The sequence below is a fragment of the Camelus dromedarius genome, chromosome 8 (assembly GCF_036321535.1).
Source record: "Camelus dromedarius isolate mCamDro1 chromosome 8, mCamDro1.pat, whole genome shotgun sequence".
In the NCBI taxonomy this organism is placed as follows: domain Eukaryota; kingdom Metazoa; phylum Chordata; class Mammalia; order Artiodactyla; family Camelidae; genus Camelus; species Camelus dromedarius.
In genome coordinates, this window is record NC_087443.1 from 403,735 (window position 1) to 417,729 (window position 13,995).

The window sequence follows — 13,995 nt, forward strand, 5'->3', positions numbered from 1 at the left end:
TTTGTTTCCATGTCACCTTTGTGCCATGATACACCAGGGAGCACCTGTCACAAAACCCAAGAGAGCAGAGGATCACTCATTAATTCCCCCGTGTAGTCACTTAGCTCATAATCTGGTACTTGGTTTTGTCTAAGCCGGGACTAATTTGGGGAAAAAAAGACATTGACATCTTTCTGTCAGATTCTGAGCTGCAGATACCACACCTATAAACACACCAGGGGTCAGTCACATTTCACACACTTGAGTTCCACAGAGAGGCAGAATAAATCTTGTTATTTTCAGAACCATGTGAGCAAGACTTTCCCTTCTCTACTGGAATACGTGTTCTTCATTCGTATTTATCACATAACAGAGGAAACAAAGGGTCTTGAGGAATCTCACACATCGTAAGATAAACACATACTCTACGTAGAAAAGACAAAGGTCGTCTGAGGCTTGAATTTGACTCTTCAGAGTAAGTTCCACTCTCGGTCAACAACAAGAAAAGCAGAAATGGACACAGGCAGGATTCAAATGAGGCGTAAGCATCTACCTACCCGTTCCAGGGAGGATCATCAAACCAATCCCCATCCAATGTGTCTGGGACGGTGCTGTGTGCTGAATGTTCCTTGCGGAAAGAAGCCAGGTGTCATGTCACCACGAAAGCTGAAAGCCAGACAAACAAAGGAGTGAGCTAATGTAAAACAAGATAAAGAGGAGGCAGGCTACCTGCATCACTCAGCTGTGAGATGGCATTTTAACTAAATGACCAATGTCCCACATGGGAACCTATCGCAGCACTCTTCCTAATGCACTTCGTCAAAAATGCCTTGCACCCTACGACACTCTAAGCGCCCTGCTGAGCAAGCGACCACAGCAGGTCCTGGGAAACGAGGGTTTGTGTGGCCAGCGTCTCCAGAGGGACTCCATCTCCTGTAGTTCGCGTCACACGGTCACACATTCTCTGTGTGTAGCTCCCAGTCATTGGGAGGACCTGGCATGCTCCCCCTCAGAATGTGCACCTGATGCCATGCATTTACATCACATACAGGAAGCTGTGATGAGTCTCCACCAGTCTTACAGCAAATCAGCAAAGCGCCACTCACTTGCCTAGTACAGTCTGTTACTTCACGGCAGCGACTATTTGACATTCACTCACCACTTCGATCAATATTTACTGAGTGAACAACATGAACCGGATACGAGGTTGAGAAAATGAACAGGACATGGTCCTGCCCTCATAAACACCAAGTCCAGTCAAGTGAGACAGGCCACGCTGGGTGCCCACCAACCCCGAGAGCTAAGCAAGTGCGCCTGTCCCCAGGCCAGAAGCTGGGGGGGGGGGGCGTACTCAGAAAGAGCCTTGCAGGGGGCCAGCCACCATGATGCAGGGGGACAGAATGTGCACAAAAGCGCCAGCAGAGCGTCATTTTACAGATTCCAAGGGCTGGAAATCAGCCTAACCGTCCAAGGACAGTACCTACCCCAGTGACTGTACAGAATGAGAACTGTTCACAAGGCCCTGCACAGGTACCTCATTCTGCCTTCACCATCTCTCTGCAAAGCAGGCCAGAGTGACCTCACCTCCACTGTGTCAGGACACAGGCTGTGGGGCTGGCCCAGGACCGCAGGGACTGGTCCCTCCTCTCGCTGCTGCAGGGAGGAGGTATGGCCACTCCAGTCACCTGTCAATGTCCTACTTCAGGACACGGGCCTTCCTGACTGAGCAGCAGCCTGGGCTCCAGGCACAGCTGGCTGCAGCCACCAGTGCCTCCCTGTGTCCATTTTCAGGGCAGGGTGGGAGGATGGGGATGAAGTCCACGTGTTTTCACCTCCTGAAACAGAGGTTTTTCACAAAAGACCTCTCTGTGGCCATAGTGAAGACAAGACAGGCGGCTGTGAGCTGTCCAGCAACCATGGAAAAATGGGGGCTGAGGAGGGCGATATGGGGTGAGAAGGGCGATGGCGGGTAAGGAGGGCGATGGGGGTTGAGGAGGGCGATGGGGGTGAGGAGGGCGATGGGGGTGAAGAGGGTGATTAGGGGGTGAGGAGGACCGTTGGGGGTGAGGGCAGCGATTGGGGGTGAGGAGGGCGATGGGGGTGTGGAGGGCAATGGGGGGGTGAGAAGGGCGATGGGGGTGAGGAGGGCGATGGGGGGTGTGGAGGGCGATGGGGGTGAGGAGGGCGATGGGGGGTGTGGAGGGCGATGGGGGGTGTGGAGGGCGATGGGGGGGTGAGAAGGGCGATGGGGGTGAGGAGGGCGATGGGGGGTGAGGAGGGCGATGGGGGGGTGAGAAGGGCGATGGGGGTGAGGAGGGCGATGGGGGTGTGGAGGGCGATGGGGGGTGTGGAGGGCGATGGGGGGTGAGGAGGGCGATGGGGGGGTGAGAAGGGCGATGGGGGTGAGGAGGGCGATGGGGGGGTGAGAAGGGCGATGGGGGTGAGGAGGGCGATGGGGGGTGTGGAGGGCGATGGGGGTGAGGATGGCGATGGGGGGTGTGGAGGGCGATGGGGGGGTGAGGAGGGCGATGGGGGTGAGGAGGGCGATGGGGGGTGTGGAGGGCGATGGGGGGTGTGGAGGGCGATGGGGGGGTGTGGAGGGCGATGGGGGTGAGGAGGGCGATGGGGGGTGAGGAGGGCGATGGGGGGTGTGGAGGGCGATGGGGGTGTGGAGGGCGATGGGGGGTGAGGAGGGCGATGGGGGGGTGAGGAGGGCGATGGGGGGTGTGGAGGGCGATGGGGGTGTGGAGGGCGATGGGGGTGTGGAGGGCGATGGGGGGTGAGGAGGGCGATGGGGGGTGAGGAGGGCGATGGGGGTGAGGAGGGCGATGGGGGTGAGGAGGGCGATGGGGGTGAGGAGGGCGATGGGGGTGAGGAGGGCGATGGGGGGTGAGGAGGGCGATGGGGGGTGAGGAGGGCGATGGGGGGTGAGGAGGGCGATGGGGGTGAGGAGGGCGATGGGGGTGAGGAGGGCGATGGGGGTGAGGAGGGCGATGGGGGGTGAGGAGGGCGATGGGGGTGAGGAGGGCGATGGGGGTGAGGAGGGCGATGGGGGGTGAGGAGGGCGATGGGGGTGAGGAGGGCGATGGGGGTGAGGAGGGCGATGGGGGTGAGGAGGGCGATGGGGGTGAGGAGGGCGATGGGGGTGAGGAGGGCGATGGGGGTGAGGAGGGCGATGGGGGGTGAGGAGGGCGATGGGGGTGAGGAGGGCGATGGGGGTGAGGAGGGCGATGGGGGGTGAGGAGGGCGATGGGGGTGAGGAGGGCGATGGGGGTGAGGAGGGCGATGGGGGGGTGAGAAGGGCGATGGGGGGGTGAGGAGGGCGATGGGGGGGTGAGGAGGGCGATGGGGGTGAGGAGGGCGATGGGGGGTGAGGAGGGCGATGGGGGGTGAGGAGGGCGATGGGGGGTGAGGAGGGCGATGGGGGTGAGGAGGGCGATGGGGGGTGAGGAGGGCGATGGGGGTGAGGAGGGCGATGGGGGTGTGAAGGGCGATGGGGGTGAGGAGGGCGATGGGGGTGAGCAGGCTGAGCTGTGCAGAAAGAAAGAACGGTGTCTTTGCCACAGGGCTTACACAAGAAACAGAAAATGTACAGAAGCCCTAACCCTTCTTCAGAGGATGAGAAACAATATTGCTGAGGCTGGAAAGACTGAGGAGGGTTTCTTTCTCCCCTCCCTCCTCCCACTTTCTCTCTTTTATACTCGTGAAGTGAAACTGCTTAGAATGTATGTTTTCCCAGTTCAGTTTCTCATCATGAAGGTGAGAGGTTCAAATATCTTTGGGAGGCCCCCAAATTTCCTCAGCCTCATGAGAGAGGATAGAAGTTTTTATTTCCAATGCTTTTCCAACTGAAAAACTGTCCGCTCGTTATAGGCTTTCTGAGACCTTAGAACATACTAGGAATCATTCTGGCTCTAAAGACGCGTGCTTGCTTAAAAAGGCGGCCTCCGCTGCAAAGGTTCTCAAGATAGAAACCAATTCCAGGCAACAGAGGAGCTATAATGCCTAGAATATAGTCACACAAAATCCAAGTGACAGTATCACCCAGCCATGCAACGTCCAGCAAGCATCCTGTGTGACAGCTGCCTGACAAAAGAATCCTGGCTACCATAGAACTAAGCCTGTTTTTGGATAAGATGCAGCAGAGAGCAGATAATCGAAAGCATTACCCAAAACCAAAACAAAGAAGCAAGTCAAAGTATCTGAAAAGCCTAATGGAAGAAAACTTGGATGAGATATTTAAAAGATAAACTGGACTATATACAAAATTCTAAAATGAATAATTTACGGAAAAAACTTATTTTGAGTGTATTTCCCATTTGTTTGTGTGGCTACTTAGGAAATCCATGGGTCCAACAGATTGGACCTCAGTGATCTGCTGTAATTCAGTACTTGCTGGCAAGTCAGAGATCAGCTCACGGAGAAGTCTGACCCTGAGGCCCTGTGGATGCAAACTGGACTATCTGAACCAGAAGCCCTGGGAGGGATAACCAGGCGAGAAGAGGCCGAGGTGGGAGGTCAGTGGGTGAGGACCTTCCTGTGCGGCGCTGACACACGGGGCACAGATTTACTCATCTTGTCATTTCACAGCCTGTGAAGAAGACGTCAGTGCCAGTACTTTACAAATGAAGAAAATATTATTATTTCCTTTGAGCAGCTAATTCGCTTAATACACAAGCAGCAGCCTGTGTTGGGATCTGAATCTCTGTTTGTCTGATACTTAGGAGATTTCCCTAATTAAACCACATTAACTCTCAAACAGTAAGTAGTATGTAAATTTTAAAATGTCAAAGGCAAAGAAATCAAATTTTTAAAAATGACACAGACTGCATTAACTACAACTATAAATAACAAGATGCAGGTGAGACCACTGGGAAAACAGCTGAGAAGCTCAGACACCTCTGGTGGGGTCAGACACACGTGCAGCGCGCCGAAGCTCCAGTCCCACCCACACCTCTACTAAAATATGAGTCCTTAAACAAAGTAGCTCCTTGGGGTCTAGTAACCCCACTCACAAATTATCCCAAGGAAACAAATTAAAATTAGGAAAATGTCCATTGTAGCACTATTCATAATAGTGCACAACAGAAACTATTTGTGTCCCACGGGGGGGGGGGGGGCGGGGGGGGCGGGCAGCTAAGAAAATGTTGGTATATTAACTCCACAGTGTATTAAGTAGCCATTAGAGTAACACGTAAGTCACAACATGATAAGGTGGGATATAAAACTGTATGTTCTGTCTGTGAGTAGGTACAGAATACATATGTGAATAAATACTAGCCGGGGACAAAAACAAAGACCATTGTTGTGCTAGGGTAGAGCAGTTATGAATGCATTAACATATCTTAACCCCATTGCCACAACATAGTTTAAAATTATACTCATTAGAAATATCCACTGAAGAAAAATACAGACCCACCAACACGACGTGTTTGGAGTGTGTGTGTCCACAGTTAAGTGGTTTCCAGCACACACAGTAGTGCTTTGCTCAATTAACTCTGACGGCAAGGAGGCGGGAGGAGATGAAGAAGACATACTTAGTTTGATGCTGAGGTAAAATACACATATTTTCACAGAATGATGAAAACCAGTTTCTTATAATGACCGTCCATGGACAAATTAGAGAAGGTTACAAGAAAGAGGACTTGTCCACACAATGGCTGACGCACGTGATGCTAAACAGGTCTGCGACAGCAGTGCTTCCCGCTCAGTCCCACAGTTCCCCTTCTCTCATCCGCACCGTCCCGTTTTCTAGGGGAGAGAACGCCACAGGAAAACGGCTGAGCTACAGAACTCTCCCCTTTCTTCATTTTCCTCTCTAAGACATCGCCCACCTCCCCAGCGGGGCTCCTCCACTTCTGGGGAGCCACTCTGTCTTTGGCTGGACAGGAGGAAGGTGCGTCTGACGAAAGCAAAGCTAATTCTTGGAGCTGGGCTCTGTCTTGTGTAGGAACAAGGGCAGGCTGGCAGGTGTCCAGCAACCATCTCACAGTCTACCCCTCAGCTCTCTCCAGTCCTGGTTTCAGTCCTGGTTTCTGACAGTAAATTCCTAGCATTTGCTGCCTCAAATATTTGCTACCCTCTAGATGTGAGGGGACGGTGGACCGCTACCTTACCTGTCCCCTGGGTCAACATTCTTAGCAAGGAGAGGAACTTCCTGTGTTTATAAATGTCACAAATCATTAGCAATTTGCAAGCCACATGCCCTGGCCCTCCCCCTGCATCGCGTTTATACAGCTATGTATGAAAAGAAATGCAAAAGGAAATGTAATTCGAGTACTGTTCAGTCTCTTCTGGGTAAGTCAGCCTTTCATTGCCCTCTTCTCCCACTCTTCCTTACACACACACACACACACACACACACACACACACACACACACACACACACACAGGAGCGACACGTGGCTTCAGTAAACTCAGAAACAGAAGAAACGGTCTGCACCTCCAGCCATGACCGTCCACCTCCCGTGACCTAGGGGGCAGGCTCCTTATTCATCTGGGTGCTCCCGCCCTGCTGACGCTTAGAGGTAAGTCCCCTCGCATGCATGCCGTTGGCGACTTCCTGACCCATCGAGGTTGGGGACTTTTCCCTGGGACTCAGCCTCATCTCACCTCTCGTGGACAGTGCAGCCTTTCATGAGGTCCGGCCACAGTGCACACTCAGCCTCAGGGGAATGCAGCCGGCGAGCAGAACCCCCTTCACCCAGGGGATGGTACCCGCCCCAGGGACACATTCTCCAGCTGTCCTGCGTGCTGCCTGTGCCCCACCAGGACCGAAGTGCCAGGGCTGTCCTCTGACTGGCCAGACTGAAGTGCCAGCCAGGAGGCGGGTAGATAGCTGCACGTGAAATGGCACAGCCCCTCTCACCAACACCCCTCTCGCCCTCCAGGCTGAAACTCCAAGAGGGAAGCTGGGAGGCGCCTGCCGGAGCCGCTGCTCTCCACCGCCACTCTCGTTCTGCAAGTGGGCATGTCTTTCTCCCTCTCTTGGCGTCACAGTATCTTAATATCAGGGAGTGAGCCTCAAAGTAATACACTGAAGGGTTCCCCCATACCATATGACTGGGGTTTTCGGGGCTGACCTGTGATAAACTAAAAAAATCTGGAAAATCCTTTTTCAAAACCTAACTCATATTTCCACTGACAGCCGTGACAGAGTGACACGGACGGGATGTACCCTCCATCCCTGGCAGCCCGCCCCCAGCGCCTGGAAAACTGTAAAAAGTAAGTGAAGTCGCTCTTTTCAGGAACTGGAATCAGGGAATAGCAGGGAAACCAGTAAGAGAAGAGAAACCCGCATCTGGCTCTGCTTGGAAGAGGTTTCTGAAAGGCAGGCAGAGGGAGGGGCTCAAGCCCAGCTTGGCGGCCTCCCTGAACTGCGGAAGTGGTAACTGCAGTCTGAACAGGCCAGTAACCCCACAAAGAGGGTGAGAGACAAAAACTCTTATTAGGAAAACGTAAATTCAGACCATAATTAGATGCCACCACACGCCCCTAAGAAGGTTAACACTAAAACAGCAGTTTATAGTAACGTCGGCATAGGACCCTCCTCCACTGCTGGGGGAAGTGCAGACTGATACTTTGGAAGACGGTTTTGCGGTTTATTGTATGCATGCTTAATAGTCAGCTGAGCAAGTTTACTCCAGGCTGTTTACCCAAGAGAGATAAAAATACAGTCTATACAGAAACTGGTACATCAATGTTCATAGCAAAGCAACTTCATTCATAATCATCCCAAACTGGAAAAATATGTCCATCAGATGGAACGGAGAAAGCAAGTCTTGATACTGTCGTACAATGAAATTTTTAAAATGCAATAGAAAGGGATGAATCACAGATACTATTCACAATACCACCCATAAACCTCAAAAATACTATGCTGAGCAAAAGAAACCACGAACAAAAGTACATACGGCAGGATTCCAACCTTATAAAACTCTAGAAAAAAGAAATCTAACCTAAGGGTCAGAAGGCAGAACAGTGACAGCCTGGGACTGGGGCGGGGCGGGGTGGGCGTGTGTCCTGTGACTAGGAAGGGCTGCGCTACATGGGTGCTTCGCGTGGTGATGGAAATGCAGCGGGACCTGGCTCGGCGGGAGTGACCTCATGCAAACACGTGCGTCACGTGAGCAACGGTTACTGTGTGCACGTGTATCTCAGTACCGTATGGAGATGAAAGTTACATTTTACCCGGCTCCTGACTGTCTTACAATATTGAACTGACTCTTAAAATATATCTTAAAGTCATTTTTAAAATTAAAATATTAATATTGAGGAACATGAGGAAAACACGCGTCTTGCATTGGATTTAGAACAGCCCAGTGCCTGTGGGACAGGGCCGCAGGAACGAGTTGGCTGCGTGCTGCTAAGTACCGCAGGCAGGGGCGAGCAGAGGGTGATGGCGCTGCTCTGTCTAATTCTGAGTATGTCTGCAATTTTTAAATTAAAACACCTAGTGGGCTGCATTTCTTTAAGATACTAGTACTAATGCATTAGTTAGCATGAGACGCCTGCTTGAAACCCCCCCTCTCCAGTCATATCCCCTGGTTGCGTGTAAAGTCCTTCTGGGTCTGTGTTACATTTTCTACGTCGTCCTTAACTTCTCTCCCTTCACTCTTAGTCAACAGCAACTTTGACAGAATCGACCTGTGTGACACATGTAAGTCAAGACCTGAGTAACCGGGGAGACAACTTGCTAAATCTCTGAGTCTGGTCCTTTCGGTGAAACAACCATGGATTTCAGTGAGCCTGGCCTGCAGAAGAGAGACCCTTTCAGGAGCAAACAAGAAAACAAGGCGGAGAGGATACCACCATGTTAAGAGACACTGGATAACAAGGCTGCTTATGCGCTGACTGAAACACAATTCAGCACAGTGAACACAAGGCGTGGAAACTTGAAAGGGAAAGGAAATTGGACTTAATTACTTTCATCCGGCCTTTCCCTTCTAGGGCATTCGGACTCTTGCTAACTTCAGGGGGAGTGGGCTCTGGTCTGGCCCTGCTGAGTCCCTGGCTCAGGGAGCATGGGTGGCCCCCGCGGACAGGGCCTCTGAGCCTGAAGCTCGGGGCGAGGTGGGTCAGAGCAGGAACCGAGCAGGGTGCACAGGCAGTGCTCAGCAATGCAGGCAGGGACGCCCTCAGGGAAACCAGCATCCCCTCCAGCTCCTTTGGGACGTGTGACATGGAACAAGGCATTCCCTGATCCTGTTATCTCTAGAACCACCCGTTCTTTGTGTGAGTGAGACCCCACGCTGGTCTTCTAATGAGCAAGAGGGGACAAAACACATGTACTAATTACCAACAAGGAGCACCAGCTCCGCTGGGATGAATGAGAACTCTGTGCTCCTGAACCCGATCCAGCATGGACGAACTGGGGACTGTCCCTAATGTCACACTGGGACAGAAGGCATCAGATGTGAGAGCACAGCTGCACGAGGCCACTCACAACCTGTCGCCGCATGTCCCACTGCCCTCAGACACAGTCCTTTACATTTTAAGTGTATCTCCTTGTAAAATGTCTCATCTTAGGAATAAACTGAAAGTACAAAAATAAAAAAAGAGTCTGACTACAGAACAGGGACAGAAAAGTTCCCAGGACAGAGACTGTTACACCCGCTTCTTTACCACGATGCTCTTCACGTCATTATGCCAAAGGGACTCGCAGGGAGAGGGTGACACACCAGTGTCTTTGTGGGGTGCACCCCCTTCCTTGTCTCTGGGAAGCTTACGTTATCTTTTAGGCAGAGAGAGCACCACGTCGTAAGTCTTACACGTATGTCTGCTCGTATGTCTGCAATGTACGTATGTGGATCTACCCACTTGCCGACCTACCTGCCTGTCACTCTGTCTAAAGTGGTGCTCGTGTCACTGGCCGGGAGGACGACAGCGCTGTGGGAGAGGCAGAGATTCACAAAGGGAACACTGAGAAAGAAGGAAATGCTTTGTGGGAGGCAAGCTAGAGCTCAAAACGCGAGAAGAATTCATACAATGACAAGAGGGAAGTGCTTCAGGGATGGGGACATAAAAGTAACAACCCAAGCAACAAGACTAGGGATGGCAAACTGTGGGCCCAAGGAGGACAACGCTGAGCGGAGTCAGGGGAAGGCAGGCGGGGGCCAGCTGGGAAGCCCTGAACGCCGTCTTACCCTGCGAGCAGCACTGCGGCGGGAACAGCCAGCGCGGAAGACGGCGCACTGGGGCTGGGCTTACGCGGAGGACGCCTGGGAGCAACGCGGAGGAGGCCCGGGACCAGGGGAAGGCAGCAGAGGCCGAGTCACGCCGTAAAGGTGTGGGGACCCGACGTGACGAGTGAGGAGCGCGTCTCGGCAGTGGCACACCCCTAAGAAGCTAAGCGCTGGAGTCGGCGCTCATCGCTGAGTTTCGAAGCGATTCAACACGGACACCTCCCCCGGCCTCTAGCTGCATGAGAGGCAGCAGGGATTTGGACGGGGGACACTGCGGGCCGGGGCTGCAGGCGGCCGTGGAGAAGACGTCCACAGGCCAGCTGTGCCCGTCCCCGAACTTACAGGAGGTGGCAGGTGCATGAGGAGAAGGAAGGGACGTCTCCTTGAGAAAACTACTTCTCCCCTTTGGGGTCCAGTTTCTTCTGGGACTTCATACTTTCATGGTTTAAGTTTACGCTGAAGAGCTGTCAAAAGCGGAACGAACATCTGCAGCTCAGAGCACTGACACAGAGTGACCATGGGGGGCAGCGACGGGGACTCAAGAGGAAGACAAGGCCTGGACAGAGCTCGAGACAGGGCTGCCAAGTCCTAGCACAGACCACGGACAGGACGCTGAGGGGCGGCCATGAGGGGCCGGGGCTGAGGGAGCATGTCCCCAGACTCCTGAGTGTAAGGCTTCTGATGTCCGGGCACCCTTCACAAAGCCCTCCATCGCCGCACACACGCTGCCCACTGTGACACAGCTGCCCACGAACACGCGGTGAGGAGCCGTCCAGCCACGAAGTTCCCTTCAGAAGCCCCAGGTGACCTAGACAGTGAGATAGCGACTTCCCTGCATGACCCTGCTTCTCCCTTCCTGCATCCGAGTTCCTGCTCTCAAGTTTCAAGTTTGCCAGTAAAAAGTGAACCTGAGAAACCCTAGTCACCTCATCCTTGCACCCCAATAAGGACAGCCCCCACCCCCCTCCACCTGTGACCCTGCCGTCTGGTACTCAGGGGTGCTGTGTACCCTCCGGGACCTGCGAGCAACACACCTTGTTCTCCAAAGTCCCCTGACGGCTTCTGCTGAGGTGCATCCTACAATCACAATATGAGCCACAAGGGCCAGTCCGGCCACCACGTGGCTGCAGCTGGGGAGAGTCCGCAGAGCTCCCTGCAAGTAACAGGACGGCCGGCAAGTGCCTCAGGCCCTCAGCCCACAGCATCACCATCAACGGGCGAGACCCAGCCACCAAATTCTCAGCAGACTGGCCATAAAAGGCAAAGGAGATTATTCATATATTTTCTTATGGCCAAGGAACCAGCAGGTTGGTAATTCCTCTGAGATAAAAAGGGAAAGGGGTGTGTGTGTGTGTGTGTGTGTGTGTGTGTGTGTGTGTGTGTGTGTGTTTCGGCAAGGATGGTAAACAGGTCCTGTGTTAGGAATGTGGACAGGGAGTTGTTCAGCGATACAAACACCTAGTAACACAGAAAGTGGGCCTTGGAGAGAACGGCCACAGAGTCTAACACAGAGATGACTACCTGCACCCAGCGTGACAGCTGGAGGCCGACGTGGGAGGGGAGGTGGAACAGGAAGCCGAAGAGTGTGAAGCAGGAGAGGCAGGCTCAGTTTCAGGGAGGAGCTATTTCAGGAGCCGGGAGGTAGAAAAGAAGAATCCAGTCGAAACCCAGGAACCAGCAAGAAAAAGTGGAAGAGCACAAGGATGCTGGGACACTGGCGGCAGTGTCAAGAAATCGCCTCAGATTCTGGGAAGTTTCCAGGCAGAAAAACTGGAAGGAAACAGCTCAGGTTAGGACAAAGAAGGCTTCACTGAGAACCTTTAAGATCAATGTCTCAAGACAATTAAGGAGGAGACGCTACATGACGGTGAGTTAAGGATGAGGGGGCAGCAGGAGGGGCAGAAGGCACCAGGGAATCTGGCAGGGGTGGCGGGGCAGGAAGCGCGTGCCCTTGGGGGGACAGTGCCAGGCTCTCGGCACGTCTGAATGGGCAGGAGGTCACTGGGAGTGGAGGTCAAAGAATATTTTACACTTTTGAGAAAAAAATTTAATTAAAAAATTTGATGGCAGTATAATGGACGTAGAACATTATATTAGTTTCAAGTGTACAATATAATGGCTCAGTATTTGTAAATACTGCAAAATGATCACCGCAGTAAGTCCAGTTAACGTGTCACCAAATAAGACTCCCAATTCTTTTCTTGTGATAAAAAATTAAGTTTAATGTTTAAAATGCCAGAATCTGCTAACAGGGCAGGTGTCAGACCAGAGAGGAAGGAGAGTCCAGGTGGAGATGTGAATGTCTTGGTGGAAGCGGCACGTCTTCCCCAGAGGCAGAGAGAGGATGAGACAGGGCAGCGGAAGGACCGTGTGCTGCGGGGACGGAGGCAGACGCGGGGCCCCGGGTGTCTCAGAGAAGCCGTGATGGGGAATGAGCTCTAAGAAACGCCTCGTGGGAAGGGCAAGTACAGAACCAGGAGGCGGAGGGCAAAGGGGAACTTCGGGCAGCGCCAGCGTGGAGAGCGGGCTAAGCTTCTAGGAAGGCAGGCAACAGAGCGTCCAGTAGCCGACAGGACCCCTGGATATGAAGGGCCTTGTCTACAAGCCCTGTGGGTGACACTGAAACGTGAGGGCCAAGGGCTCCAAGGAGGGAGACGGGCAAGTCCAGGGGAGGGGTGAGAGGAGCTGGGCTCCCGGAGACAGTGGCCTGAGGACACCCAGAGCAGAGCTCGCTGTCCCCCTCCACACCCTGGTCACAGAGGACAAGCCAGGAGTGTGTGGAAGGTGCTCTGGACACACAGAGGCCCTGAGTCCTAAGGAAGCCAGAGCAACGTGCCCATGACTCACTGTAGAGCACAGAGAACAGGGCCACACTGGGGGAGGAATTCAAAAAATGCTTTTGATGCTGTTGAGTCCGTGATAAATCAAACACAGAATACAAGCTACTCTCCCTCCCCAGCTACGTACAAGACTAACAGAGCTGGACTGGGCAGAGCGAGTTAAGTGAAGACACCGCTCTGTGCTCAGAAAGAAAGGGCTCTGTAAATATTTGTAAGTGAATGCTCACCTGCTGCTTTCTGATGTCATGAAAGTAGTTTCTAAATGGAGATGACATTAGGATTTTGGTAGTCTGCAATTCTCCATGGGGTCCAGAAACAAGACCCAGAGGACACATGTGAGTATCACAATTGTGAAATGGCTTCATAACTGAGAAGGAAGTACGTTATTTACATTTTTTTCATGTATGTTAGAAAATTGTTTTGACATTTAATGACTTTCACTCGCTGCCCAAGACTGTACCCAGAGGGTAACCCACTGGTTCCCTGAGTGAGTGAAAGCAGTGAAATTCCCCAGAGACTTCCTTAAAGAGAGAGGTTTCTGGTCCCGTCTGCAGAGAGTCTGAGTCTGCAGGCCTGAGGTTGGGCACAGCAAGCGGACGCTTCACAGAAGTCTCTAAAGGAATACTGAGTCTCCTACTGCTGAGGGCCGACTAGACTTAACAAACCGCAAAATCAGTGTACTCTGACTGACAGCATACAACATTTACGAGTACACAGCACTGCTCGGCTGCTGCCCCGGATATGAGACTCGCTTGTAACTCATTTGGCAACCTAGCATGCATGGCTTTGGTCTTATTTATTCCTCCTTAAAGAAATAAACAGGCCTAAAGAGAATGAGGCAGTAAACAAGGAGCTGATCACTGCTGCACAGAGTGTCTTCCCTTCTCCCGCGATTCCACTCCCCGGACCCCTGCAGCACTGATCTGGGACCAGGCCACCTTCAGTCTCTCGGCCCCAGGAAGCACTCAGGTTTCCCTCTCCCGGGAGGTGCA

At 52.9% G+C, this 13,995-nt stretch overlaps 1 protein-coding gene across 5 annotated transcripts in view; it reads right to left on the minus strand.

The window, feature by feature from the left end:
- The window catches only part of CHRM3 (cholinergic receptor muscarinic 3), a 461,018-nt gene that overhangs the window by 213,827 nt on the left and 233,196 nt on the right, over window positions 1-13,995 (minus strand). For all 5 annotated transcript variants that reach the window (XR_010381798.1, XM_031460789.2, XM_031460790.2 and 2 more), the window contains exon 3: window positions 537-645. The gene's annotated coding sequence lies outside the window, so the exon portion shown is untranslated. The remainder of the gene's footprint in view (window positions 1-536; window positions 646-13,995) is intronic.